Genomic DNA, 24,964 nt, shown 5'->3' with positions numbered 1-24,964 from the left:
TACAAGGGAGATGTCGTTCCGTATCCCAAGAAGGTAATACCCTGCCTGGAATGTGGTCAGTTTGGGCATGGTATCTTTTCCTGCCCCAGATTATGGAATACCACTGATGAGGGTGCTACTGAGCAAAAGTCTTCATCTGCAAGCCCAGATTCATTTTTAAAAATGTTGGCAGCCACCTATGGCAACAGTGAAAAAGTACCTGTTGTGCCTGCAGGGGGTGCCAAGGAGTCAGAAGTGCCTGCCACGGTATCATCCTATAGCTGCATGGATGAACTGGGTGGCCAAAGCCAAGCAGAGGTGAGACTACGCACTCAAGTGAAGGCTATGACACCTGCTTCAGGAAATGGTAAGACTGTTTGTGGGACTGAGTCCAAGGAAGTGAGGGTGTGTCCTTCAGGGAGTTCCACAATACAGATGGACATGGACTGGCTGCTGTGTGCTACCCTGAGTAGTGGGGAGGCACAGGGAACAGCCCAACGATTAGCAGGACTAAATATGGAAAAGGACATGGGGACTCTGCAGGTGCCTGCTATAATCCAGCAGAAGGCTGGGGATGGTAACCTAGGGGTGACCAAAACTGCCATGGCACCGTGTTCCCTAGTGATAGGTGCTGCAGAGATGCCCAGGGAAACCTCCCAGGAGCCCGCAGTGACGGAGCAGAGGATTTCCCAGGTCAGCTATGGAGCTACAGTGATGTCTATATGCAATGAGAATGCTGATGGTCATGCCGACAAAAGTGTTACTGTTGGTAAATATAATGTTATGGTTGGTGATGAGCTAGCACAGCTCACTAAAGATAATAGTGTTTATATGAATATGATTGAAGATATGTTGTTGCCCTTGGCAACAGTATCCAAGGCTGCAAAGGTGTCCATGGAAACCTCCTGGGAGCTCTGTGTGTTGGAGCCAGAGGTTGCCTTGGACAACTATGGTGCTGCTCTGGACAAGAGAGTACTTGATAATTTAAATGCTAAAACTGGAATTTTTGAAAATGCTCCTGGTGATAATGGGTTAATGGAGTCTGTCAGTAATGACCATAGGTATGGAAGTGTTCATGAGGTGAATGAAGCGCCATCAGAGTACGGTGGTGAGGGTGTGGTATTGCAACCTGTTGAGGTTAAAAATTTAGTGCCACAGTTTTGGTTGAACAAAAGTGATATATGTGATGTGTCTGCTGAGCCACTCTGTCCTGTGTCTCCTCCGGCAGTTGGTGCGGTACTGCGTAGTACCTCTGATTGGAGCGCAGAGAAAGTAGACTGGGACAGATGGGCTGAAAACCTGTTGGCTTTGTTAAAAGGGACCTCTGCTTCCAACAGTGGAGTGGACATGACTTCTGCTGTGCTAAATGGAGGGATGGCAGATCAGCTTATAGACAAGGGCACACTTGCTGTTGCTGCAGATGGTCTCCCTCCCAATATGGGCAGGCCAAGTGAGATTGAGCACATAGCAGAGATCGTGCCCACAACCCACAAAGGATCCAATGGTGTAGGATCAAATAGTGTGATACCAAATGAGCCAGTGTTGGTGGAAGTGTCAGATGGCACAAATCAAGTGATTGGGGTCAGTAAACCAAATGTGGAATTGTGTTATGACCGTCAGGTGTCAGGACAGTTGCTGGAAGACGTACATGTGCCAGTGGAGCTGGTGGATAGCGACGTTGCCATGGGAGACAACCACTCCACGCTGTGCACTTGGTCTCCAGACACTGCCCTGCCAAACTTTGAAATTAATTCTGACAAAGGTGTGGATGTTTCTGGCCAGGAGGAAAAATGCAAGACCCGTGTAAATGTTGATGAGGAAAAGTGCGATGCACTGGTAAATTGTAAATATAATGATGTGGTAGACACAGCTGAGGAAAAAGCTGCAGTTGAATTAGGCCCCCTACAGGTTCAGGAGGGTAGTCTGGGAAGGGAAACTTTAAATAGCTTATCTGCCCAGAGGGAAAACTTTAAGGAAGTGGATAATTTAAAGAGGTCCCCTGACATAAAAACATCTGAAGAGCAAGACAATCGGTCTGTCCTTCAGAAGGATAGTAGGACATTGCTGTCATCTGAGACTGTCAGTGACCAAAGGAAGCATGCAGTGTACGGGGGGAAACCAACCGAGCTAGGTTTTGTCAGTAAGAAGATGCCTGTACATAGAATGCAGCGAGGGTCTAAGGTAACCCCAATAAAAGAGCCCACACTTTTTGTATTTAAAAGCGTGACCCCTTCAAAGGTAAAGGGAAACCAGCGGTTGAGAGTGCAGCGTAGCTGTAATGTTATCCAACACCTAAAACTCAGGCGTCAACCTCATCCTCAGAAATGTACCAAGTTTTGGAAGTTCCTTAATGGGAAGGTGACTTGGGTGGCCCCAAGGAAAATAGAGAGGCAACGCTTTTGGAAGCGTACCCGTAAAAAGGCACGGAGTCTTTATAGGGCCCAAGTCCATGTAATAGAACACAGGGAAAGTCGTCTCATAAGACAGGAAGGAAAGTTTCCCTTAGAAAGCAAGGTCAGTCAGGAATGGGCTCATATAGGTGAAAGCTGGCACAGAGGTGCCAAATTAAAGAGGTTGAGCTTGTGTGTTCTGCCCCCTACGGGATCAAAACAAAGGGGGGGGATATGTGGCAGTGCGGTATCCTGCCATGGTGGAAATCATCATGGAGACCCAGGATTCTCAACTATACAGGTTGAGGGGCTCCAGGCAGTTCTCACAATGCAGAGGAAACTGATTTATAAGTTTCCTCTTTGGTTTGTAAAGCCTGTTTTGGGACCTGTAGCCTGGAGATTTCTTAGAGATTTGGGAGGGATGAAATCTCCAATCCTGGGCCCATATTTTGGGAGCAGCCAGCGTGCTGATTGCACAGGTGTGTGCAGGCCTTTTAGTGGAGGCCAGGCCATGATTCTGGGCTCCACCCCGGCAAACGGAGTCAGGAGGATTCCACCCCGGCAGTTAGGAGGACTCCACCCAGGCAGACGGGAGGTCTCTGCCGTGGAGTCAGGTGGGCTACACCTAGGAGAGGTGGAAGCCAGACTAGCTGTGTGCTAGTGCCATACTTTGGGGAAGAGTCTGCAGGAGGCAGACTTAAAACTGCGTACAAGCCAGGAGGCTGAATACTGTTTATTTGAATTCGTGTGATGGTGGATACCCCTGCGTGGGAAGAATTTTGGTTGTTTGAACTTTCTTAAATAAAAGTGGGCAAACAGGCCCTTAAAAAATAAGCGAGTTGCTGTGTGCTTTGAAGAAGCTCTACCACTTGAAGCGAGTTCCCACAATGCCTTTATACCATACGTTTCTTGTGTATGAAAACCAATTTGTGCCAAAAGGTATTGAACAGGCTGCAGAGGTAAAAGGCAGCAGCACCTGCACATACCTTTAACAGGACCCCTTCAGTTGCAGTGATGTTCAGGATCTATGGCTACATCAGAATACTGGTTTCCCAATAGTACTGAAAGCTGGTCTGATCCCACCTGTCTCCTTCATGTTTCCAGCAGCTGATCACTATAGTAGGTGGGTTGTGGGGGAACCCTCCTTTTAGTTTTGAATGAGACAGTTTAGTTTTTCTAACCGCTATCTGGTTCATTAATTGCTATGCAGATTGTTTGGTTTGGACACTCTGCATAGAAAACCTGACTTTCCCACAATGCCACTATGCATACTCTGACTGGTATAATTGTAAGACCTGGCTGTCAGTTTGACAGCTGAATCCTGCTCTGTATTCCAGGATAGCTGGCAGCAGCAATTGCGTGAAGGAAGCCACCATACACTGTTTGCTGGCTTCACTATATTTTCTGCTTGCAGACCAAATACTTGTCCATAATGTGACATAATTTGTTTTAATAAAAGCTATTTTATTTAACTCCTTATTAACACCTACCTTGCCTTTTTCCTTTTACTTTGTTTGTATTCCCTGCATTAAGAAATTGTATGTTAGTGCAAGTAAAAAAAGGATCACGGACAGTACTCAATTGCTTCTGCATTAAGGTAAAAACCTTGCAATACCATTACACCCTCCCCAGCGCACCTTAAACATTTGAGATTTGAATGCCAGTGGAGTTTTGAATATACTGTGCTATACAATGTTAGTTTTTACATGTGACACTGAGTGTGAAGGGTATTTGAATGTGGGGGTGGTCCGCGGGTGGAGGAGAAGATTTGATTTCATGAGCATGATAATTCTTTTCCGTTTGGTAAGGATTTCGACAAAAGGGGAATCATGAAGTCATTGATCAATGGTGGTTACACATGCATGACGGTATGCATGCATGTGAACACATGAGTAGAAAGCGTATTACAGTTGGAAGATATTGCACTGTATGAGCTTTTTCTTTTTTGGGGATACACTGGAGAGATTGTGAAGAGGCTTGAGAAACACACAGAGATTCTTCTTTATTGTATGCTCATCTGGATCCAACTAACTGATATATATTATGCTATGATGGTGCTGTCTTTTTTTTGTAAATGGAACGAAATTTGTATGGATTAGAGCAGAGGTAGGCAACCTTTGAGAGGTGGAGATCTACCTGAACAACATGAAAGAGATCAAAGATCACCGGGGTTCAGCACCATAAAAAAAATTAACTACCTAGGCCTAACTAAATAGCAAGGAAAATGTAGAAAAATATACTTAAAAAAAATGTCACTCTAAAAATACAAACTTAGCCTACCTTAAAAGTGGACAGTGTCAATGAGTAGGGCAGTGGACAGTGTCAGTAGGGCAGAGATTGTTGTCAGTCAGTAGAGCAGTGGATGGTGTCATTCAGTAGGGCAGTGGACAGTGTCAGTAGGGCAGAGGTTGTTGTCAGTCAGTAGAGCAGTGGATGGTGTCAGTAGAGCAAAGGACAAAGTCAGTAGGGCAGTGGATGTTATCAGTAGTTTTTATTTTTTTATATTTTTCCCAATTTTTTTGGAGCCCTGTTGAAACTTGGGGGAAGGGACAGGCAGCGGAAAAAAAGGAGGAAAAAGGACAGGAGGGGCAGCGGGGGGGAGGCATTTTCTAGAGCTGATCCCCTGGATTTTCCTCCTTCAGCAGCTGTATGTAGGGAAGGGTATGGAAAAATGGAAAAAGGGGGCCAGAGGTCACTGCTATTGGGGAAAGGGGGGGCAGGGGTCACTACTGTGGGGGGGGGGGCGATTTGAAGGGCAGTAGAGAACACTTCTTTAAGGGTGGCCCTGCCCACAGCAGTGTCCTCTGTACATCACCTCCCCCCCCAGTAATGTCCCCTTCCCCCCCTTTCCCCAATAGTAGTGATCTCTGGCCCCTTCCCCCCAGAATGTTTCTGCCCCCCTTTCCCCCAGCCTCCTCCACTGTTGCTGACATTCTCAGTGCACAGTGGAGAGCGGGAGAGTGGGAGGAGGAGGTGGCCAAATTAACTTTTCATATTAACAAGCTAGTAATTAGTTGCAAGAACCAACCTAGCAACCAATCACCTGCTGGTTATTATGAAAAGTTCATTTGACCAGCTCCTCCTCCCACCCTCAGTCCTGAACCCTGCTGTCTCCCGCTCTCCACTGTGCACTGAAAATGTCAGCAGCAGCATAGGAGGCTGGGGGAAAGGGGGGGGGCTGGGACTTAAAAGGCGGGGGTTGGCAGTGCAGGTACCTGTTCACAGTCTACCTGTCACCTGCCCACGGTCAAAAGGTCGACTGTGATTGATCGGTTTCCGACCCCCAGATTAGAGAGACCTACTTTATGTTTGTAGTCCTGAAGAAGTGGTGAATCTGTGAAATGCGTTTACTTTATTGGATGCTAGTCTACATACATTTTTATTTATTTATTTATTTTAGGTACTTATACAGCGCCATCAATTTACGCAGCGCTTTACATATATATTGTACATTCACATCGGTCCCTAACCCTCAAGGGGCGTACAATATAAGGAACTCACATTCATACAATTTAGACAGGAGCCAATTAACCTACCAGCATGTCTTTGGAGTGTATAAGGACTTTAGACCATTTTTTAAAGGTACTCTAGGGTTATGTATTCTCTTTGACAGGACCTTCATTACATTTGTACAATAAATATGATATTTTATTTATATGTTCAGGTCCATAAAATGTTTTTTTATGTTTTCCTGGCAGCACAGTTACTATATAGGTTTGGGTAAACATGTTGTATGGATGGTTCTCCCAGGAAAAATGAAAGCAATAAATAAATGATTCCACTACTAAACACTCTATGAGAATTTGCTGTATCTATTTGGGTATCTGATAAATGTTAAATGGTAAAATTGTAAACTGACCTGAGCTATTTGCCACCAAATTTAAGAAGCTCATTAATACTCTTTTTTCTGACATTTTCAATCAGTTTATTTTCCATATGATTATTGTTACAAGTTACATGAGTTTACTGACATGGAAAAGAGTTTAGATGTCATTGCTTCAAAGAAAGTGCTATTTTATGCTTCACTTAACAATTTAATTAGCTTAAACACCAATCACACTAATTTTCCCCATGACCAAGAGTGATTGAATATTAATCCAACTATGAACATCTGAGAAACAATGTGACCATACACACAAGCATGGGAATTAGAAAATATCTCCAGAGGAATGTATATCTTGGTAGTGTGATATGCGGCAGCATAGACTTTGTGCACAATATAACATTATAACCTGTTAATGCCAATTAAAGTCTAATGCTTTATATACATGATTGCTATGAGAGTTTATTTGTTCAAAGTTTATTCCTGGAGCTCTCTGGAATTCAGTGCAGAAGCTTGCTCAATTAATATAGGTAATAGGCAAAGTCTTGAACTGCATGCATTTAACATGAACTTGGACCGCATCATCTGTGGTCACACATACAAAGAATAGGTACTACAACCTTCATATCATATTTTCCATAAGGAGTATATCTCACCATGCGCCTCCTGCAGTTTCCATCTGCTGGGCCAGTAAATCAAATCATATAGGATCAGCAACAAGGTGAAGACGAATTGTAGCAATTTTATTCAGATGCGGAGTAAAAATAGTTCCAGAATGCAAGCAACACAAGATCTTACTCATAGTTTATCCTATATGATTTGCATCATCTGTGGTCATTGAAATGCATGAGAGAACCAATTTGCACAATTCAAAATTTGTGGTAAATATAGTTGTTTAATTTGCACCAAAGTTCAAGGATAGTGAATGATCCACAGTTCAATGGCTGGTGTAATTTTTGAGGCATGATTGTATTGATTGCCACATTGACTAGCCTTGTCATAATTTTTAGAAATTCCTCTAACCAAAGTAACTGCTGTCCTAGATCTGGCAGCAATCACTCAGCTGGTCGTGAAGTGTATGGGACCTCCCCATAGAAAAGATGTTGACCACCTCCTTCTGTTATTAATAATGTTGTTTCCCTTATGGCGAAAATCCAGACCCGGTATCAACCGTTAGTTGTTCTTGGAAAAGGACTGGGATAGTGTGTGGTCATACGTCACCAGAACCTACAAGTTCACCTAATCAAGCTCAATCATATTTCATTTTCAAATATTTTTATTAGAAGATTTTTGAACATACAAAAACAATTGAAAACAGTGGTATAACGCAGTTCACATTTATATAAGCAAAATATGCAGTCAGAGAATGAGCTAACGGCACCTCGCCATCTGGCCGAGGTACTATGCAACGTCTTGGGTAAGGTACATGAGAGGTATTCTTCCTTATGTGAACCAAGTGGAACGATAGTGGGTGTATTTAGGGGGGATAGAAAGAGAAGAGAGAGGGGAGGAGGGGGGGAGGGGGTGGGTGAAGGCACCATAGTTGTCAAGGTGATGTAGTATAAAGGGATGTTGTAGTATCATTTTATTGAACAGTTAGGGTTTTGTAACCATCGAGTCCATTGGGTTTTGAATTTATAGTACGAGGAATTACAGAGTGCTGTGTTTCTCTCCATCTCACAGGAGAAGTTAAGATCGGTCAATAGGCGGGACAGGGTAGGAGTGGTATTGGAACGCCAGAGCCTGGTGATGTTCAGTTTTGCAGCCGATAAGATATGTATAATAATAGTGCGTGAGGATAATGGAATTTTGTCTATACCAATGTGGAGGAGCGCTAAAGCAGGGTTTGGGGAAATTGGGGTTTGTGCTATTAAGGAGATTAATTGGAAAACTTGATTCCAGTAGGAAGTAAGGGATTTACATGCCCACAGCAGGTGAAGAAGAGAGCCTCTATCTCCACAATGTCTCCAGCAAGTTTGGGGGTGATGAGGATAAAATATAGACAGTTTGACAGGTGTTAAGTACCATTGATGGAGTATTTTTAAGTATGATTCCCAGTGTGAGCTACACTTTGAGGCCTTAAACGTAGTGGAGAAAGTTCTCTCCCAGATGGAAGGAGGTATCGGTTGTTGAGTTATATTTTCCCAATTTGCTAGGGATGATGTATAAGTGCTGAACTGTGCGTCAACCAGTATTGTGTAAAAGGTCGATATACCTTTTTTTGGGTAGGTAGGTTTTTGTAAAAAGTGGTGTGCCATCGCTGGGAATTTTACGTTAAGTGGTACCTTCGTCCTGTGAAGGGTATGGGTTAAGCGTATGTAGGTAAAATATTCGGTAACCGGAATTCGGTATTTGTCCCGAATATCCTGAAAGGTATGTAGTTTATCGTTAGCGTACAGATCTTGTATATGAAGCATGCCATGGTCTATCCAGAGGTTTAGGTTTAAATGTGGAGAGAGGAAATGTAGGGACGAAAGTGGAGTGGGAATTTGGAGATTATCTTTGCGTAGTTGGGTAAGAGTAAGAAACTCCTCCCAAGCTGCTAGGGAAGCTCGTATACAAGGGTTATGGTGCAAGTCTGTGGGATGTACTCCACGGGATACGAATAGTATATTGGGTAAGGTATGTGGTAGGAATAGGGAGGTTTCCATCAGGGTCCAGGTCTTATTAACAGTGGGCTGCCTCCAGAAGAAAAGCTGGTCAAGTAGAGCAGCAAGGTAATATGACTTCACATGTGGGAGGTCCGCTCCACCTCTGGAGGGAGGGCGAATTAGAAGATTCGTAACATATCTAGGCTTTTTTGAGTTCCATACGAACTGATTTAGAATTGTCTGAAGTTTGGTAAAAAAGATATGAGGAACTGGGATAGGGAGTGTTCTGAAGATGTAGAGTATCTTGGGTAAGATACACATTTTAAGTGTAGCTATTCTACCTAGCGTCGAGAGGGTAGTGGTGCGTAGGCCTTTAATCTCTTGTGGGATAGATTCAAGCAGCGGTTTAAAGTTAGTATTATACAATTGGTTAGTCTTTGGAGTGAGTTTAATTCCTAGGTACGGAATAGTAAGTCTTTCCCAAGTGAAGGGGAAGTGTTTGGAAATAAGGTTTTGGGTGTTCGCAGGTGTGTGAAGATTTAGTATGGAAGATTTCGGTGCATTAAGTTTGTAGTAAGATACTGATGTATAGTTTTGGATGTGCATTTGTATTGTGTTGAGGGATTTGTATGGGTTAGTGACCATTAGTATAATGTCATCTGCAAAGAGACTAATCTTGTGTTCGGTTTTTAGGAACTTAAATCCTGTAAAGTGAGGGTCTTTTCTAAGGTTGGTTGCTAGTGGCTCAATAAGAAGAGCAAAAATTATAGGGGATAGTGGGCATCTTTGTCTAGTTCCGTTAGAGATATAGAAAGGTTGAGAAAGTGTGCCGTTGGTTAATACTTTGGCGGAGGGTCTAGAGTAAAGGGACATTATGGCTGACAACATCCAATCTGATATTCCAATTTTTTGCAGGGTATGTAGCATGAATTGCCAGTGAATGCGGTCGAACGCTTTTTCTGCATCAAGCGATAGTAGAAGCGAGGGTTGGGGATTTAATTCAAGGTGGTGTATTAAGGATAAGATTCGTCTTGTGGCGTCAGGGGCCTGTCTACCAGGAATAAATCCTACTTGGTCTGGGTGAATTAAAGTTGGTAGGTAGGGAAGTAGTCTCAAGGCTATTATCTTAGCGTATATCTTTATGTCTGTGTTGAGAAGTGAAATTGGTCTGTAGTTCTGTACTAATTGAGGGTCTTTGCCAGGCTTCGGAATGGTAGTAATTATTGATTGCAGCATTTCTTGGGGAAATTCTCCACTAGTAGCGGCGTGGTTATATAGTAGAGCTAGTGGTAGAGTGAGTTTGGGGGCAAGTGCTTTGTAATATTCATTGGTGAAGCCATCATTTCCAGGAGATTTGTTTAAAGGCAGAGTGCGTATAGTTCTCTCTATCTCAGGAGGGTCAATCGGTACAGAGATTGATGCAAGTTGGGAATGAGTTAAGCGTGGAAGATTAGTGTTAAGCAAAAACTGTTCGATTGATTGTGCTGTTGGCTGAATTGTATCAGGGTCGTCTTTTAGGTTATACAGTGTCTGGTAGTAGGCCGCGAAAGCGTTGGCAATGTCTTGTGGGTTTGTCAGAATGTTTTGTGAGGTAGGGTGTAGGATTGTGGCTATCTTGGTTTTAAGTCGTTTTTGTTTAATAGTCTTACTAAGGAGTGAGTTAGCTTTGCTACCTAGCGCATAAAATCTGGTTTTTGTTTTTTGCAGATTGGCGTCATATGCCTGTAGAAAATTGGTTCGTAATTTATTTCTATCAGAGTTTAGGGTCGCCATTGTGGCTGGGTTTGGGTGTTGTTTATTCAGTTTTTCATTAAGGCGGATAGAAGTCATAAGTCGGTCAATTTGTTGAGACCGTTGCCTCTTAATGCGGGAGTTTAATTGGATGAGGATACCTCTCATGTAGGCCTTGTAAGCCGTCCAGAGCGTGGTAATGGATATATCAGGGGTGGAATTATTATCAAAGAAAAGGTCATGAGCTTCTTGGATGTGCTTTAAATTTTCCGGTGTAGCTAAAAGAGCAGAGTTGAGTCTCCAGATAGGTGATAATGCTGTTTTTTGATCGTCGACCAAGGATATTTGGATCGGAGCATGGTCGGACCAGGTAATGGTCCCTATCTTGGATGATGTCACTTGTTGTAGTGTCCATTTGTCTGTTATAAACATGTCTATTCGTGAGTAGGAAAGATGCGGAGGGGAGTAGTACGTATAGTCCCGTTCAGAGCCATGTTGACATCTCCAAATATCATAGAGGTCATTGTCGTGAAGAAATTGGTTAAAAGTAGGTTTAGTATATATGGTAGTGGAAGATGAGTCTATATCCGAATTCCCCAAAATGTTAAAATCGCCACCAATTATAAGTTTTCCTTGTTTATGTAAGGAGATGGTTTTGTTTGCAGTTTGGGCCATAAACATTTACTAGAGTGTGGGTTTTGTCATTTATTTGGCACACTAAAATATGGAAGCGTCCTTGTGGATCCGCTGTCTGTGAAATAATACGGAATGAAAGAGAGTCATTTATGGCCGTGAGCACTCCATTTTTCTTAGTGGTGTTGGTCGCCATGAATATTTGAGAGAATCGGTGAAGGTATAATTTGGGTGATTTGTTAGCAGCAAAGTGTGTTTCCTGTATGAAGAGTATGTCCGCTCGTGACTTCCGTGCTTCTCTAGATAGTAGTGACCGTTTATAAGGTGAATTGAGACCTCGGACGTTTAAGGACAGAAAGTTAATCATTGGTGTTTGTAATTCCAGGATTTTCCGTTAACTGGAGTGTTATTTGGGAGAATCGGATGAGTATGTGTTTTTCCATGAGGGAAGATGATCGAATGAATGTGGCGTATATGTGACTCAATTGAAGCGATAAAAAGAGTATTCCAATCTGTGTCGCCGTAGATGATCTTAGAGAATGGAGTGGATATCCAATGGTGCCAGGGTAAGGAAGTAGTGAGGATAGGGGAAACAATAAAAAACCATTTGCGAAAAATGCAAACATCACGAGTAGCCAAGTTTGCTACCTCTAAACTGGGGGGTGCAGGAGAGCTTGATCACCGGGTGGTGGTCAAGCTAATTGCAAAAAGGAAAAAACCTTTGATCGGAGTTGAAGGGTGTAGGCCAAACGCCAGACAAATTGAGTGTATGAGTGGCTCCTGGGAGAGCGGATAAGTATGTTGAATGGTAAAGAAAAGTATGCCCTGTAAGGGCTATGTTGCGTCCATAGAACTATCCTGCGTTTCCACAGGGATGATATTCCAGGATTTTAGCAAATCCAGGCCTGTTTCCAGTGTTTTGATGGTAAAGATCCTACCATTTTGTCGCACCGTTAGCTTGGTGGGGAATCCCCATTGGTATGCTATGCTGTGGATTCTGAGGGCCTTGGTGATTGACAGCATGCGTTTTCTGTTAAGGAGGGTCGCCTTGGATAGATCCGCATATAAGCGGAGATTGGCGTGTGACGGCGGGATCGGTGGCGGATTTCGGGCAGCTGACATGATTTTGTCTTTCACGTGGTAAAAATGAATGCATGCTAAGACATCTCTAGGTGTAGATGCTGGTAAAAAGGAGGGTTTAGGTAAGCGGTGCGCCCGGTCAATTGCAAGTTCCAGGTCAGACACTGATGGCACGAGGATTTTGGCAAATTGCTGTATGTATGGGATTAGGTCATCGTTTGCCACAAATTCAGGAATTCCTCGGAACTTGATATTATTGCGCCTTGACCTATCTTCCAGGTCGGCCAATTTTTGGTTAATTTGTTCTATGTCAGCAGAGTGGCCTGCATGAGCGTCAATTAAATTGTTGTGCGCCGTGATGATGTCTCCTATGTTGTTCTCAATGTGGCTTATTCTGCACTCCTGGTTTTGTACTATATTTGACAATTGGCTGAGTGACATGAGGATATCATTATGCAGTGTTTGGCGCAGGGATGTGAGCATATTTCTCATGCATATTTCTGTGAGCGGTATATCTGACGCAGGAAATGCATCTATATCTGATGTATATGTTGTGGTTTCCGGGGTCTGTATTAATGCGCTGGGATCCTGCTCTAGCCGCGACTTAGATTTAGCCGGGCTTCGTGATGTAGGGGATAGTGGGGGTGACAACTCACCAGGGTCCCAGGGATAGAGCAGGTGCTGCAGCCTGGGATCCTTTTGCTGGGATCTGTAGTCCTCCTGCTGGTCTCTGCCTTCCTCTCCCTCTTTGCAGCCGCGGGCGCCATCTTGGATTCCCGGCCCGACTGCAGGGAAGAACAGGGTCAGTTTACCTGGCTGATCCGCTGTTTTTTTCCTTCTGGGCATAGCTGCAGAGGATCGGGTAAGGTATGGGATCGGTGCGGTGCTGTGTCTGAGTCCCAGGGCCGGTGTGTGCCGTTCTGTGTCTGGCGGGTGGACGGAGCCGGTTCACTGCACGTCCACCTTCAGTGCTGGCCACGCATGCGCCCCCAATCATATTTCAGTTCCAATCATGGTAGATAGGTATATCTGGTTAAGAACTGAGCTGTCAGCTGTGAAAGTGATCGGGAATGTGATGATGGATGGATGATGTGGATGGGGTAGTACATCATAAGTATGATGAGTATAATGATACAGAAAAGAAGAATGATTTTCATGGATTACATTAGTGGTGCCAATGACCATAACAATTTTGCCTTTTTAATTAAGTCCATGGCAGAAAAACATCATCATCAGACTCATGGTGACCAACACAACAAGTAGCTACTACAAATAGTAGACTTTGTTTTTCTAACCTTAAACCTAAAGCCTTACCCTGCCTTTACTATGAAAGATGAGAACTATCTTTGCCCTTGTTGATTACTCTTTCAGATTAAAAAGCCAAATACTGAAGGGAATGAATTCCTCTTCTAAGATATTCAGCATATATTGAGTAATTTAGGTTCATTTACAATACTAGCATGCAAGCCATTCACAGCGTATTAATAAATAAACCTTTCAAAAGCCTAAAGGCAAGCCTTACACTTTCCACAAGATGGTCCAAGTAGTAGATATGTATATGTAAATGTACAATACTTATTACACCTCTAATAAAAAGAAATAAAAAAATAGTCCTGAGCAGGATAAAAAAATGAAATAAATATATATATATATATATATATATATATATATATATATATATATATATATATATATATATATATATATATATATAGTTATTAAAATATGATATTATCTTATTTTTTATCTCACAATTCTACCAAGAAAAATTATATATTTCAGTATCGAACAGATGTATGTCTGATGCTGGAGCATTCTGAAAATGTAGATGATTAAAAAAAAATGGCTTTTTCAGATCTGTTTTCTAAAATAGGCAGACAACATTTTGTATGGAAACATGCCTATTTTCCTCTACATTGCGAACATATATAAAATGCCACAATTTACTTAAATAATGAACAAAGTTAAAAAAAAATTGTGCAGATCAGGCATCCCTAGGGGAAGACGTCTTGGCTGAGCCATAGAAATGATTTTATAAATAAATCATCCTAAAGAGCAATGCTGGCTCCTTTGACCACAGTCTTGGCTCTAGTCCCCATATCAAAAGACTTGGCTGCTGGCCCAAATTATTCGACAGCATCTGATTTAAGTTTTTTTCTTACATACATTGTTTTTGAATAAGCATTTCTGAATTCCTCCACATTATCTTAGCATGCATAAAAAATTATGTTCTATTTAATGCTTTATATTGTTCGTATTCACTTGTCATTTCTGATGCACTGTTTGCTTTCATTTCATATCATTAGACATCTGTAGTTGTTATTAAAGAAGAACTCCAAGATGCACAATTTTTTTTTCTTCTGAGCTTCCCTTGCTTATGCAAAGTAAATAAAAGCAGAACTTTTTCTACTACTAACCTTTCTGAAAAATCAATGTTAGTTGTAAATGGATAACGTCGCAGCCTCTTGTGGTCTTGCAGAGGGAGAAAAGATCAGTGGGGCACCCAAAGTCATTTTCTAAGCACAGTCTGCACACCTCAGAAAACAACATGGGTCTGTCAATCTAATGACGCTAGTGGTGGGAGGGTCAGATGGATACCTGGGTCCTCTCACTACACTGAATGAACTTCACAATAGGTGGGTCAGACTGGAACTGGATCCTACCACTATACTCATGAATAAACTACACAGTGAGAGGATCAGAATGGGATTAGAATCCTCCAGCTACACTGTGAATGAAGGATGTTACAAGACCGATGGTTTGGGCTGGAGCGGGGTAGCGGCCCACCGGTCTTATGAAATCATTTACTATGCAGTAGTAAAAATGTGATTACTCAGGAGGTATTAGGCTACATTGGAAGGCATTAGTACATTGCTTAATGATACGGAATTACTTATCAAATTATCTAAAAACATTTTTGCTTAGAGTTAAGCTTTAAAAAATATGTGTATTTATAGTGCAGATTCTTTAGACTGCTTTATGCCTGCAATTTAATTAAAATGAAAATTATGTTATTTTTCATTAAACTACTTTTTTTGTAGAGACCTGTATTGGAGTGAAAGCCCTTCCCCTGTAGCATCCACCTCCTTCCTAGAACATATCCTTCTCATACCAGTTCTCTCTGTTGATGGTCAGAAGAAACAAAGATGGAAGTACACACTGTCTTTGCTGGTCCATGCCAAAATGTTCAGTTTACATATTTACTTATTTAAATTTATTTATAGCTGAGCTCCACACAAAAGAGAAAAATTCAGAGCTGTAATACATATATGAAATAGATTTTATAGCAGAATACCCATTTACTCACCATGTCCAGATCCAGTCACTGGCCCATTTTACTTAATTTCCCACTTCTCTCTGGATTCTTAGACATGCCCAGGGAAGATAAGTCCCTCAACTTCTTTCCTCAGTAGCTTGGAGAAGCCACATACAAAGGTAGCTATGCAAGTGATCTACAGCCAAGTGAGAGGCCCTCTACTGTCAGAACTAAAACTAGAAAGGAGCCCCTGCAGGGAGCATTAACCAATGGCTACCAGAGTACTAATGTTCCAGTACCAGTGTCCTTTGTACTTGGATCCCTTCCATCTATACCCCTGTGTTACCAGATCTACTCTGGGCTACACTATGAGAGATGTTGTTTAGAAGGTTAATTTCAAGTAGCTGTTTGTGTTCTGAACTGTTTTACTGAAGTAGTGATTCTCACCCAGACTTTGTTGTGACAGCAGTGATCTTTTTAACTACCTGTAAGAGGGGAATTTCTCCCAATACCTCACATGTAGGGATCGTTCTTCCCAGTGACCATCACACTAATGTACAGTGAGCTGTAGCTATTGTAATTATTAGCATAGGTTCCCAGAGCTGAGAAAGCTATTTCAAGGGTTCATCCATGTTTAAAAGGCTCAGAAATGTTGATGTAGACTGATAAATTATTGATCAAAACTAAATTTCCAAACTAAATACCAGCTAAAAGATAAAAAAATATACTGTCACTCCTGGATTTGAAAAACCCAATTTGACAAGTCATTGAAATGTATAATGTTTCATCCAATTAATATGTGTTGGGTACTACAACAGCACTGTGCAAATCAGTAGAGCTCTGATTGGCTCCCAGTACTTCCCCTCCATCTTCCACTGTTCCACTATGCAGAGGATTACCGGAAGCTGCTAACCAAACACACAGTGCATTCATAAAGTATTCTGACCCCCTTCACTTTTTTCAATTATGTTGTAGCCTGACACTACAGTTGCTTAAATTCATTTTTTTCGTCATTAATCTACACTCAGTACCCCATAATGACAAAGTGAAAACAGAATTTTAAAAATGTTTGCAAATGTATGAAAAAGGAAAAACTGAAATATAATATTAGCATAAGTATGACCCTTTGCAACAACACTTGAAATTTAGTGCTGGTGCCTCCCATTTCTTTTGATCATTGCTGAGATGTTTCTACACCTTGTGTAAATTACATTGATTGTACATGATTTGGAAAGGCATATACCTCTCTATAAAAGGTCTCACAGCTGACAATGCATACTGTATCAGAGCAATGAGGTCAAAGGAACTGCCTGCAGAGCTCAGAAACAGGATTATTGCAAGGCACAGATCTGGGGAATACTACAAAATTTTCTTCTGCACTGAAGGTTCCCAAGAGCACAATGGCCTCCATAATATTTCTCAAACAAAAGTTTGTGAATGTGTAATAAATATGTAAAGCACTGCATAAATTGACAGCACTATATAAGTACCTGTAATAAATAAATCCGTTTGGCACAACCAGGACTCTTCCAAGAACTGGTTGCCCAGCCAAACTGAGCAATCTGGGGAGAAGGGGCTTAGGAAGAGAGGTGACCAAGAACCTGATGGTCACTCTGACTGAGCTCCAGAGATCCTATGTGGGGATAGGACAATGTTCTAAAAGGACAACCATCACTGCAGCCCTCCACCGATCTGGACTTTATGGCAGAGTGGCTACATGAAAGACTCTCCTCAGTGCAAAATACATGAAAGCCCACTTGGAGTTTGCAAAACAGCACCTGAAGGACTCTGAAACTGTGGTGAAAATGATTCTCTGGTCTGATGAAGCCAAAATTGAACTGTTTGGCCTCAATTCTAAATGTTATGCCTGGGAGAAACCAGGCACCACTCATCGCCTGCCCAATACTATCCCAACTGTGAAGCATGGTGGTGGTGGTAGCATCAAGCTGTGGGGAGGGGGGTTAGCAGCAGGGACTGAGAGAGTGGTCAGGATTGAAGGAAGGCTGAATGGAGCAAAGTAAGGAGATATCTTCAATGAAAACCTGTTCCTCAGCTCTCAGGACCTCGGACTGGGCTGAAGGTTTACCTTTCAACATAACAATGATCCTAAGCATGCAGCCAAGATAACACAGGAGTGGCTTAGAGAAAACTCTGCGAATGTCCTAGAATGGACCAGCCAGAGCCATGACTTGAACCCTATTGGACATCTCTGAAGAGACCAGAAAAAGGCTGTCCACTGACGGTACCCATCCAACCTGAATGAGCTTGAGAGAAAATCCCCCAATTCAGGTATGCAAAACTTGTCACTTCATACCCAAAAATACTCAAAGCTGTAATTGCTTCCAAAAGTGCTTCAACAAAGTACTAAGTTAAAGGGTCTGAATACTTAAGTACATGTGATATATCAGTTTTTTCTTTTTAATAAATTTACAGACATTTCTAAAATTCTGTTTTCACTTTGTCATTATGGGGTACTGAGTGTAGATTAATGAGAAAAAAAAATAATTTAAACAACTATAGTATCAGGTTGCAACATAAAAAAATTGAAAAAAGTGAAGGCGGTCTGAATAGTTTAAGAATGCACGGTATATAGGTACTTATACTGATTTTTGGTTTTTAATTTGTGACTAAATTTAGGTTTTAATAAACTACTTTTAGATACTATATGTGTTTTTAAATGTGTAAATGTGTAAAGACTGGAAATAGGAGATATGGTCCCTATAGCTGATAATGGTCAAAGATTTTCTCTGCACATGTAAGAACACAAATACAGTAAATGATATATTAAAAAAAATACACACACAGAGTCTTCACTAGATTTTGGCAAACATTCCATGTTCAATAAAGAGTCAGCAGTACAAAACAGACAGTCTGTCTGCCTTCTGTTCAGCTCCAAAAAAGCCCACAATGAAAGCAATACACAAAGGCATACCAGATGAAAAATACTGAAAAGAAAAAAAATCTTAATACTCTTCTTATTTTAACAATTTATGAAAGTTCTGTGGAAGTGTAGAAGGAAGACATTAGTTTTAATTTATGTCGGAAAGTTAGTTCATTTTTTTTAAAATTAAAAGTCAACTTCTGCGGTCGTCAACTATGGAGCCATGGTTGGTATTCCCCAGCTCAGCCCATGCAGTGCCTAATCCTGATTTGTCAGCCAAAAAATTCTTTGGCAAGTTACCCAATAAGAATAGACTCCTGTCTCTTGGCAATCTGAACATGACTTGCAAACTTTTGCATCCCGTGCCCATGTGTGGGTGTGACCCAGGCTAGTAATCCACGAGCAGACGGGAGAGCGTAAAGACATAAAATTAAATCCTCTCTGTTTTTGGACTTGTTTGCATATCCTGTCTCCAATCCATCACACCAAGGGTGATTTTTCTGAGACTCGAATGAAGTGTGCTTCAGCTAAGCACATAAGGGCACGTAATCGATGCCAAATTTATCAAAGGAAAATGTATTAGCAAAGGGGATTGGTAACACTGGTGTAAAATGTTTCAGCAGACACCAAGTTAAAATGTAAATCTTTTTTTTTTGCCAAGTTTGTTACAGAAGGTTTCTTTTTTGTATTCAGTGAAGAATTAACTCTTCTTAAACCCCAAAAACAAATATATATAATTTATTGTAATTTATCAGTCCTTGTGGTAGCTTCATCTTTTTTTTCGCAAACTTTTTTAAAATTTTATTTTACTTGGTAATTCTGCCAGTAACATACCTCTAGTTCTAGAATTTCTCACCCTTCTATGTGATTCTGCAGTCCACAGAGATATCTGAGAACAATGTATGTGGTACATGTCAGCACAGGCAGCAATTATTAGTGCTCAAGATTTCTGGCAGGATTTTTATATTTTTTTACTTTCAAACAAAATGCTGCCAAAGGTACATATTTAACAAACCAGAAGGAGCTAAATATAGAAGTGCATTATTAGAGTGTACATACATTTTAAAATGTAAGTCTGGAATGCATACAAGCAACGCATGTTGTTATAGCAAGCAAAGAGAGAACACATTACTCAGCATAGCCTTTAGGAATCAGATCCGACCACCTGTGTGATATCTGGCCACAGTGGATTACATAAAACTCAAGTTAATATAAACTAAGTTGATTTTTTTTTATTTCAGCAGTTACTTCAACATAGTTGCAATGTTTGTTGGATAGCACCACCAGTACTATGATTTCATTTGTTGCCTAAATTTGAAGGGGACTAAAATCATGAAAGACTGTGTATGTTATGTAATTTCCACTATCATGGAGCTCTTAATCAACCCCAATGGCTTGGTTTTATCAGGCTGCCGGATAGTTTATCCATGCATAATTTGGATGTTGTATGGCAAAACTATTGCATTTAATTTTGGGGTGAAAGTAAAGTTCACTGCATTGCTGTGTATGTTCAGCCTTCTTATGGTGAAAGGCAAGTAAATAAAGACTTACATCCAAGTGGTCCAATGTGAAAGCACATATTGCATAGCCATCTTCAGAGTGCCCAGAGACAGGCTGAAGCCTCACTAACTCATTTGAGGGTTAGAAGTGTGCTCGTCTTGAAATGACTCTGCAGGACCTTCATATCCTTCTCCATGCAGCCTATGGATCTAAGAGGTACATGTCCAAAAAAAAATCTTTGATCCTTTTTTTCCATTGGAGAAAAAAAAGGCATGACTTGTCTGCTCAGTATAGCCACAATCTTTCATTAGTTTATGGATGTGCACAACCTGTAGCAATAGCACTAAAGCGTGAGGAGCACTATACTGCTTACAGGAGTTTTTTTTTTGGCTGTTGAATGCTACAGTGATGAATTCATGAATATTTTACCATTCGCCAGTCTGTGTTCATATGGAAGACTCCCACCGACTGTGAGCAGGAACTTATGATTTGTTGTACAGTTTATTATGGGGAGGTAGCCCCTGGAATAGTCATCCTTTGAGTAAAAACTGTTAGCCATGCAGTCAATATGATAGTATCCATTTTCAGAAGATCTGTTTCCCACTATTTTGTGGAGATGTGTCTGAGGGCTATCTTTCCCTCACATATATTTTAATTAAGGTTTAATCAAACACACCAAGAAATTGACATGGACATTCTGGGCATGTCCCTGTAAATGAAGAGGGAGATAGGTAAACAGGTATCATGCAGATGTTTAGGTTTTGAATGCTCCACTCTGCAAGGCACCCATTTATGGCTTGTAATGTTGGTTTAGGTTGATAATCTATATACATTGAAGATATAGGATCTTCCAGCAGGTTATTCTACTAAACTGATATGAGTCTATAGATGAGAGATGTCTCAGTAACAAGTTATCCAAACATCCAGAACATTTTTATATAACATGTAATTTTAATTTTGTATAAATAAACAAATCTTTTATGGAATGTAAGGTTCAGCTTTATATATTTTTGCTTGCTTTATTGCAAATTGAGTCTGTAGAAGTCCAGAGAACAGGTCTTATTATTTTTGATGTTTATAGTTGAGTTCTATCAAGGACTCCAGGCCCTGAAGGGGTTGATGTACAACGTAGCGGATAATTGATGGTATAGCCATTACCTGCTTTCACTGTTCTTCATCATTGGGTTTTTTTGCAATTACATTGCAATAGATTTACAATTGCAGCATATTAGACCAGGCATTCAGCACCAGTGCAGCATGGTCAGCACAGTATAGGCATGTAGTAAACTACTGGAACTGTGCATTGCTGTGTGATCTGGAGTTAATTTTTGCATATTGGTACAACTTTATGTTACCATTTTTAAACAAAAATAAAAAATAAAAATAAAAAATAACACAGATTTGGTTGCAGAAGTAGAAATAGGGGACAACTTGGGAACTAGTGATCACAGGATAATTACATTCAGCATAAATCATAGGAAAGGAGACAAGGGGTAGTACAAGAACACTAAATTTAAAAAAAGCCAACTTTTCTAAACTACGCTCAATACTACAAGATATTCAATGGGACAAAATCCAAGAAACATTGAACATTGGAATACTTTAGTAACATATTAAATAGAGGTATCTTCCAGTGTATTCCAGTGGGCAACAAATATAAAAGAGCTAAGTTTAAACCTGGGTGGCTAAACTTTAATGTTAAAAGACATTAAAAAAAGGCCTTTAAAAAATGTAAGGTAGAGGAGTCATTGTCAGCATTCCAATACTACAAGGAATGCAGTAAGAAATGTAAGAAGGCAATAGGGTAGCTAAGATAGACTACAAGAGACACATAGTGGAAGAGAGTAAAAAAAAAAATCCCCCAAAATGATTTAAATATATTAATGGTAAAAAAAATGAGGCCAGAACAGAGTGGCCCCATGAAGGATGATAACGCGAAGTTGGGTTAAAATGACAAGGAGAAGGCAACTGTACTAAATACATTCTTCTCTTCAGTTTTTACTGAGGAGAAGGAGGGGTATAGTAATCAAGACTGTGTCATTAGTAATGCATCACAGAGTTTACCCTTGTTGCTAACAGAAGCCAGTGTCCAAAAAAAGTCCTAAAGCTTAATGCTAATAAATCACCAGGACTAAATGGCCTACACCCGAGAGTCTTCAAAGAACTCAGTCACGTTATAGCTAGACCGATATTCTTAATTTTTATGGACAGCATACTGATAGGAATGGTACCAGAGAATATGAAAAGGGCCAATGTGGTACCAATATTTAAAAAAGGGCAGAGATATATTCCTGGAAACTATAGGTCAGACAGTCTAACATTATAGTGATAGTATGTAAATTATTGGAGGGGATGATAAGGGACTATAGCCAAGATTTTGCTGATGAAATGGGTATTATTAGTAGTAATCAGCTTGGCTTTATGAAAGGTCGTTCTTGCCAAACCAATTTGATAACATTCTATGAGGATGTGAGCTGCCATCTAGATAAGGGAAGGCCTGTGGATGTAGTGTACCTGGATTTTGCAAAATAATTCGATACAGTTCCCCACAAATGCCTAGTTTACAAACTGAGGTAAGTAGACATGGACTATAGGGTTTGTACATGGATAGAAAATTGGTTACAGGGTGCGTCCAAAGGGTGGTGATAAATGGAGTGTACTCAGACTGGTCTAGAGATGTAAGTGGGGTACCCCAGGGCTCTGTCCTGGGATCAATTCCATTTAACTTATTTTTAATGATATACAGGTTGGAATAAATAATCTCATTGTTTGCTGTTGATAGAAAGCTATGTAGGGCAATCATTTCACTGCATGATATACTGTAGAAACTTTACAAGACCTCAATAAAATAAAAGATTGGGAAACTACATGGCAAATGAGGTTTAATGTTGGAAAATGTAAAGTAATGCACTTGGGGGCTTAAAATATGAATGCAAGTTACTTGCTAGGGGACGAACCTCTGGGAGAATCCAGGATGGAAAAAGATTTGGGGGTCCTAGTGGATGACAGACTCAGCAAAGGCATGCAATGTCAAGTTGCCACAAACTGTTGTGGAAACAGTCCTCAGAAACAAGCGGTGCATATTTTCTATAGAGAGAGAGAGAGAGAGAGAGAGAGAGAGAGAGAGAGAGAAAGACATATAGCAACAGCTCATTCCTTTTTCTACTTTCTATTCTATCTTTGCTTGCAATTATGCCTGGTGACGCAGAATACAAGAAAATGAGCAAAAGTGATTTAAGTGCTGAGAGAGAAGCTGCAGAACGCCAGGCAGCAGCGGCCAGAGAGGCTGTGGAACGCCAGGCAGTGGGGGACAGAGCAGAACACCAGGCAGCGGCTGAAGGAGAGGCTGTGGAACGCCAGGCAGTGGCGGCCAGAGAGTCTGTGGAGCGCCATGCAGCGGCAGACAGAACGGAACACCAGGCAGCGGCTGAGAGAGAGGTGGTGCAGAGGGAAGCTGATCATCGGCACGAACTGGAGATGGCAACGCTCCAGCAGTGACAGGTTCAGAACCTGGGTCCTTAGAGCACAAGGACGCCTCTCTGACCGTGGGCCTTGCAGCCAAATTTCCAGCAATGAACCAAGATGGTGACATTGACATGTATTTAGTGTCATTTGAAAAAATTTGCCGCCAGTACCAGCTGCCCCAAGCACAACGGGCTCAGTACCTGAGACCAGAGCTACGAGGCAAGGCCCTGGATGCGTATATCGAGTTGCCAGTGGAGCAGGATGACATTTCCGAAGCTCTAAAAGAAGCCATTATCCGGGACTACCAAATGACCCAAGAAGTGTACCGCAAGCGGTTTAGGTCTTCACAAAAGAGACCTAAGGACTCTTACATGGATATGGTAGATCGCTTATGCTCCACATTCCGGCAGTGAACCAGAGAACTGAAAGCTGACTCCTACGAATCTTTGGAGGGTCTCATGATACGAGACCAGCTACTGCATATCTGCCCGGTAGACGTCAGACAGTTTGTACTGAAGGGAGAACCCGCATCTGCCGACGCGGCAGCAGATCTGGCAGATACCTACGTCTATACGTGGGTGTCTGACCCTCGCAAGGCTCCTCCGAACGGCTGGAAAGGAGGGAAATTGCCCATAGCAACCCCTCCTATGCCAGTGAGTCAAGTTCCCCCTCAACCAACACCTGCAGCACTTGGAACCAAGCTAACCTGCCTGACAACCGCAGATGTTTCGCCTGTGGAAAAGCCAGACATCTCAGGATGCAGTGTCCTGAGCAGAAGCAGATGACATCACCTGGTCAGCAACTCTTCTTCCGTGCTGTTTGTCCGCAGGAAGATGCGGGTAACCCCCGCCAACTTGCAGCCAGTCACTGTGGGCAACCGGTCTGTAACTGGTTTCCGGGACACTGGGGCAGAAGTCACCTTGATCTGGCCAGAGGTGATTGAGCAAAGGAACCTCATCCCAGGAAAGTTCCTTACCCTCACAGGAGTTGGGGGGACCTGTTCACGCATACCCTGTGCAAAAGTATTCATAGATTGGGGTGCGGGAAGGGGGATGAGGGAGGTGGGGGTCTCGGATGAAATTCCCACACCTGCTTTGTTGGGTGCTGATCTAGGCACCCTTGTTTCCTATTATACCCCTGCCGAGAATACCCAGAAGGTCCCCCTGGAACTCTCTGGACATGCCAAGGTACTGTGTGCAGATGTTGGGGTAATGCCAGATGTCTGGGCATGCTGTGGATGGACAGAGGGAGGGGGCTGGGAATGGAGTGGGGCTACAGGATTCTCCATTAGCTGGAGAATGAGAAGAAATCCCCTTGCCTGGGGAGGTATCGAACTCATGTGTCATTGATATTATAAACGTAACTGTTGATAATGATGATGATAATGATGACGATGATGCTGAAATTGATAATGTCAGTAATGTTGATGATAATGTTGATAATGCTAATGATGGTTATGATGGTCATGATGAAACAAATTATGCATTTTCATTGTTGGGGTTCACCCACAGTGCTGTGAAGGGGGCAGAGGTACAATCTCTGGGGGCTGAGCAAAGGGAAGGTCTGGATAGGCCTCTTCCTTGCCCAGGCCCAGAAGATTCTGCCTTGATATGTGCCCAGCCGTTGGTCTTGCAT

This window comes from Staurois parvus, unplaced genomic scaffold, assembly GCF_062004578.1.
Source record: "Staurois parvus isolate SC_StPar_1 unplaced genomic scaffold, SC_StPar_1.0 ptg000516l, whole genome shotgun sequence".
Taxonomy (NCBI): Eukaryota; Metazoa; Chordata; class Amphibia; order Anura; family Ranidae; genus Staurois; species Staurois parvus.
The sequence above is the reverse complement of the archived record's forward strand: the minus strand, read 5'-3'. Positions refer to the sequence as shown.